The sequence below is a fragment of the Nicotiana attenuata genome, chromosome 5 (assembly GCF_001879085.1).
Source record: "Nicotiana attenuata strain UT chromosome 5, NIATTr2, whole genome shotgun sequence".
NCBI lineage: Eukaryota > Viridiplantae > Streptophyta > Magnoliopsida > Solanales > Solanaceae > Nicotiana > Nicotiana attenuata.
The window spans coordinates 48,166,934-48,173,608 of record NC_031993.1 but is presented as its reverse complement, the minus strand read 5'-3'; positions in this window follow the sequence as shown (position 1 = coordinate 48,173,608).

The window sequence follows — 6,675 nt, the reverse complement described above, 5'->3', positions numbered from 1 at the left end:
GGGGGGGGGGGGGGGATGTAACGACCCGACCGTTCGTTTTGAGCTTTTGCCCCTAGCTCGTCAATTCTCGAGCATGACCTACCCCGTATGATGTATTAAGACTTATGTAAATTGTTGGTTTTGGTTTTCAGGGTAATCAGAATGAATTTGGAAGAACAGTTCTCAGTTTGAAGCTAGAAATTTGAAAGGCTTGACCAAGATTTGACTTGTTTGTATATGATCTCGGATCGAAATTTTTATGATTCGGTTAGCTTCGGGAGGTGATTTATGACTTAGGAGTGTGATCGGAATGAGTTTTGGAGGTCCGTGGAATGTTTAGGCTTGAATTGGCGAAATTGAGATTTCGGCGTTTTCCGGTTGTAAGGTGAGATTTTGATATAGAGGTCGGAATGGAATTTCAGAAGTTGCAGTAGTTTCGTTGTGGCATTTGGGATGTGCGTGCAAAATTCAGGTAATTCAGACGTGGTTTGGTTGGGTTTTTAATCAAAAGCGAAATTCGGAAGATTTTAGAAAGTTTGGCTTGAATCCGATGTGTTTTGGATGATTTGATGTTGTTTGAGGTGTTTGGAAGATTGGAACAAGTTTGAATAAGGCATTGGGATACGTTTGTGCTTTTGGTTGAGGTCCCGGGGGCCTCGGGGTGATTTCGGGTGGTCAATGGAGAAGTTGGAATTTTGTTGCAGCAGCTGAAATTTGCTGCTTCTGGTATTTTCGCACCTGCGGGTTGGGGACTGCAGGTGCGGCGCCGCATAAGCAGAGAGTTGACCGCAGAAGCGAAATTGGTCAGGTGAGCTGAGACCGCAGAAGCGGTAAGGAGACCGCATCTGCGATGTCGCAGATGAGGAAATATGGTCGCAGATGCGAGTTTTGGCTGGTAAGTGAAATCCGCAGAAGCGGATGTTTTTCCGCAGAAGCGGGAGCGCAGATGCGCTTATGGGATCGAAGGTGCGGAAATGTTGGGCAGAATGCATAAAAATGCCCCTTCGCGATTTTCAGTCATTTGTTTACCATTTTGGTGCAATTTTGGAGCTCCAAGCTGTGATTTCAAGAGGGGATCAAGTGTATCCACAGAGGTAAGCTACTTGGGCTTTATACCTTGTGTTTATGGTGATTATTTCATTGATTAATCATGAAAATTTGTGGGAAATTAGAGGAAGAGTTTGGAAATTACGGCTTGAAATTGGAGGGTGAATTTTTTAGAGTTTGAGTGATCATATGAGGTCGGATTTTGGTAAATTTGATATGTATGAACCCGTGAGAGGATGAGGATTCCATTGATGTTAATTTTATCAAATTCCGAGACATGGGCCCGGGGGCCGGGTTTGAGCAATTTCGGGATTTTTGATGTGAATCCTATATTTTCGAGTGGGCTTCGTTCCCTTAGCATATTTTAATGGTTATGTACTGAATTGTGGCTTGATTTGGAGCATCCGGAGGTCGATTCGTGCGGGCAAAGGCATCGCGGGCTAGAGTTTGGACCGGATCGAGGTGAGTAATGGTTGTAAATGATGTTCTGAGGGTTTGAAACCCTGGATTGCACATCGTAGTGCTATATTGAGGTAAGGCACACGCTTGATGACGAGCGTGGGGTCGTGCACTATGGGGGATTGTGACTGGGTCCGTCCCGATTGATGATTTTACCGCGTATTTGATTGAAATCTATTTGCTATCATCATTATTTGGGCTGAATGCCATATCTGGGCTTCGTGCCAATTATTTGAACCCTTCGGGGATTGTTGTTGATATTTCCTCACTGTTTTGACTTTATACTTGAACTCAGTCATGTTATTTCACTGTTTTCAAAACTCAGCCATGTTCACTCAGTTTTAATACTCAAATGATATTTAAATGATGCTTTGGGCTGATAAACACTGTTTTACTGTTGCCCGAGAGGCTTATGTGATTTTTGACTGAGTAAGGCCGAGGGCCTGTGTTGTGAGGATATATTTTGGGTCGGGCTGCATGCCGCAGCGGTGATACACTAATTTTGATTATGAGGCCGAGGGCCTGAGATTTGTACGCCACGAGGTGGCTTGATATTGATATAAGGTCGAGGACCTGTTTATAATGCCACGAGATGGCTTGATATTGCGCTTGGGCCGTAAGGGGCCCCTCCAGGAGTCTGCACACCCCCAGTGAGCGCGGGTACCCATTGTGATGTGAGATATAGCCTGAGGGGCTGATATTGTTCCATGTGATTGCCCAAGGGGCTGGTACTGTTCTGAGATATTGCCCGAGGGGCGGATTTGTTGACATTGTGCCCGAGGGGCGAACCTTATATGCTTATCTTTCTTATTTGCCTGTCATTTACCTGTTTAATTACGTATTTGTGCCCGAGGGGCAGATTTCTGTGCTTATCTGCACTAGTTGTTCTGCATTCAATTGCGTAACTGTTGAAAAAGTCATTTTCAAAGAAGTTCAAACTGACCTAAGATATTTTAAGAGATTTTACAGCTTCATTGCTTCTTACTAGTTGTGTACTACTTCTATACAGCATGTTGATGCTCTTTTCGTGATTTCTTACCATGTAGACTTTAGTTATGATTATTACTCACTGAGTTTGAAGTACTCACTTTACTCCCTGCACCTTGTGTGCAGTTTCAGGTATTTCTGTACCAGATAACGGGTATTGGTTGATCAGAGGTCAGAGTCANGGGGAAGTGCCAAATGTGGAACCAGTTGATATTAGTTCGAACATTACTTTAAATGCATATTTAGGCGCAGACCCCGAAGGAAGTGTACGCAGGGAAGCCCGATCTGAGGGCCAAGGAGCACAAGGTATAGGAGATGGGGGAGTCAGCCTCCAAGTGATATTCGAGATGCTGCAAGCTTAACAGATTGCCATCGCTCAACTTCAGAGTCAGAATAAAACTCCGAGTATAGCTGAACTGGAAAACACTCGATGTGCTGAACTGGCGCCAGAGAGGTCAAACGAAAATGGCTCGGGGACTGACCCCATCGTTATGAGGATACTCGAAGAGCTCACCAAGAGGATCGAGCCCGGGGAAAAGAAGAAGATTGAGGACAATGACAAAAAGGTGGAGACTTATAACTCCCGTGTTGATCAAATACCGGGGGCACCCTCGGTCTTGAAAGGTTTAGATGCCAAAAAGTTCATACAGAAATCATTCCCTCAAAGAGCGGCTCCGATGCCCATTCCTAAAAAGTTTTGCATGCCCGATATACCCAAATATAACGGGACAACCGACCCTAATGAACATATTATCTTATATACTTGCGGGATTAAAGGAAACGACCTGAATGATGATGAGATCGAGTCAGTATTGTTGAAATAATTTGGAGAGACAAGGAGCCATGATTTGGTACCACAACTTGTCCCCGAACTTAGTACTAGTTAATATTGAATATATGGGATAATATCTAATGGGTGGGGCATTGAACTTATTATTTTTAGAATAGTAAAATAATGTATAAAGAAAGAAAAATAGAGATAGAGTAACACTATATAATTTGAATTAACTTAAAAAATAAAGTAAAAATAATACTTGAAAATATTATTGATAATCTCAAATAACAAATATATTCAGAGCAATCGAATAAAAGTCTAAAAGAGATAAATTTTTTGGTACTTACATTGAGATAGTATGATATTTAATTTATGATTTTGTTAAAAATATATGATTTAAAGTATTCGAACAATTCAGATCGATCACACTTTCATATAATTAATATCTTTAATAATGTAGGAGCATCACGGCTACTAGCTAATACTACTATACTAGTGAAAGTTGCCCAAGTGTCTATTAGTGGGAAGTCTATAACCAAATATTTGAATATTTATATCTGAAAATATAATTATTGTATGTGAATTTTTATTAAAGAATGGAGTGTTACTCTAGTTCATGATGATTCTTATTCGTGCACAAACAATATTGGAGTGTGACTCATGATATATATTGATATATATACTATAAATGCTAGATCTGTCAGAAAATACCAATTGATTTTGTATCTATCGTTCAATTTATCAATCGTTTCAACGCTAGTTGGTAATTTACCAACTACTTCATCTATATATTGATAAATTTTCCAATTATTTCAATAGCAGTTGGTAATTTGCTAAGAAACTAGGGTCCATTATTGGTGGTAATTATTACTAACAAATTCCACATCATAATAAATAATATTAACAATTAATTTTAATCTGTTAATAAATTACAAACCAAAATCTTGATCTATTAGTAAAGATTTTCAACTGATTTAGTATCAGTTGCCAAGTTTATTAACCAATACCATTCGGTTGGTAATTTACTAATGTATTTTAAATTGGTTGGTAAATTAGCAACAAAATTCTTTTGTTGGTAAATAGTTGGTTGGTAATTCGTTACTAATCTGTTGATAAACTATACTTCATTTTTCCCACCATATTTAACAACGGATACGTACTCCGTTGGTAATATTACCAGCGAAAAATGTTTGTTGGTAATATTTGAGTTGGTAATCCGTTAGTAAGCAATTGCTAGATTAGCCGCCTATTTTTTCCCCCATATTTACCAACTAAATTATTTAGTTAGTAAAATTTTGGTTGGCAATTCGTTAGGAATCCGTTACTAAATTTTAAAAAGTAAATTAGTTACCATTTTGTTAGTAATCTGTTGCTAATACACTAACAAATTCGGGTCGTTGGTAAAATCCGTTAGCAATTGGGGTTTTTTTTTTTTAGTGAAGTAACTAATGATTCATTATCTAGAAATACAATTAATATTAAAATTATTGTCTGTTAATTAACTCACCACCTAAGTTCCGTCTCTCGAGTTCAACCTGAGTTAAAATGATAAATTAATTTAGAGCCTGTTTGGAAAGCCACCTTGGAATTTGATTTTGGTGTAATTGGGTGTAATTACACAGTTTGACATGTTTGTTTGGTCAAGTAATTACTTGGTCAGCATGGAATTGGGTGTAATTGGAGGGGTATAATTACACTCTCCAATTCTCAAGGGGGGAGGGGGGGTGAGAATTGGTGGTAGTTACACTGTGTAATTACAAGGTTGCTTTTTAGTTTCTTTCCTTTTTATTTTATTTTAATTTATTTTCTTTATAACTTTTATTTCTATTTTTTTAATTTTTATTTTTTTTTTTTGAAATTTTAAAATATATTTTTCTATGTACATTATTATCTTTTATTTCTCTACCTTTACTTCTTGTGATCCCATGTAATTGCTTATATTTTATTTATTATTTATTTTATTATTCTATTTTTTGAAACTACACCTCCTAATATTAGAAATAATGAGTCATTAACAAACTTGGCATAGAATGAGTGATGCAATTAAAGTAAAATTTTGTTTTTCAAAATATGATTATAAACTTATTTTGTTTCCTAATATTAAGTTTAGTGGAACTTACTTTATTATGTTGGAATTTGACATATGTTAAACTATTTTTTTTTTGTGTGTTTTAAAATTGTGCTATATTCATGGTTCCAATTTACTTGTTTTAGCAGTATTGGCTCACATTGCATATTGTTCATTTTTTTTTAGTTAGAATTGATAGATTAGTTTTGTCAAACATTTGAATTAGGGGTGTGCATTCGATTTATCGATTCGATTTTGACCCTTATCGATAATTACTTATCGATTATCGATTTGTTCATATGCTTATCGTTATCGTTTCAATAAGGTTTCGATTTTTTCGATTTCGATTTTGATAACAAATAATCGATTCGATTTATCGATAAACCGATTCGAATGCACTCCCCTAAATCTGACAGCAAAAAAGAGCCCAGATACAGCATTTAATAAGTATTAAATACTGGAAACGTTAGAGAATATGTATTTAATGTATATGATTTCATAACGTAACATTTAAAGTCATTAATTGCCCATAATTGTCTTATTATGACAAAGGTAAAGTCTGTATTCCCAAAATGGCTATAAAAGGGAAAGTCACAAACAACTGTAAGAGGGAGAAAAAAAACACTATTATAATATACTTTAATTTACTTGCTTTCTGACTATATTGTTCACAAATTTCTTTCTTTATATACTCCTTTCCGATTATCAGTAACCCGAGTTCTTCTAAATTCAAGCTTTGACCTAAAATCTAATTTTTGGTTAAACAAATTGGTTCCGTTACCAGAAATCTGATAATCAATTATATCTCTGCTTGATTTTCTTTGTGGAATCAACTATGTCGAACAACAATGACAATATCCAAGGAAACCCAATCAATCAGCAAAATCAGGGAGATCTGCAAGATGATCAAACACCATGAGACTCACCATGAAAATCTCGTGAAGGCACTCCTGAAGGATCTCACACAGAAGAACGAGGTCAATTTGAAAATGCTGAAGCTATGGATGAAGCCTTACAAAAACTTATCGCTACTCAGGTCAACAAAGCTTTACAAGCTTTTGTTAGTCAATTACCTGCTGCGCCACCCACACATACTCCAAATAACAATACTTTGGAGAACCCTCGTTTTGGACTGGTTAATTCAGGCAGCGGTGGAACCCCCAGTGAAACATAGGAGGGAGACCCAGGTAATCCAATTAATTCTGATTTGCAAAATCTAGTGCTAACATTGCAGAAACAGCTTAGGGAGCAAAACGACCGCATAGAACAAATACCTGGAGTACCACCCGGTGATCAAGGGGATAGGATATAGGATAAATATTCTCAACAGCCATGGAATCCAAGTGCCGCCCTCTCCCGA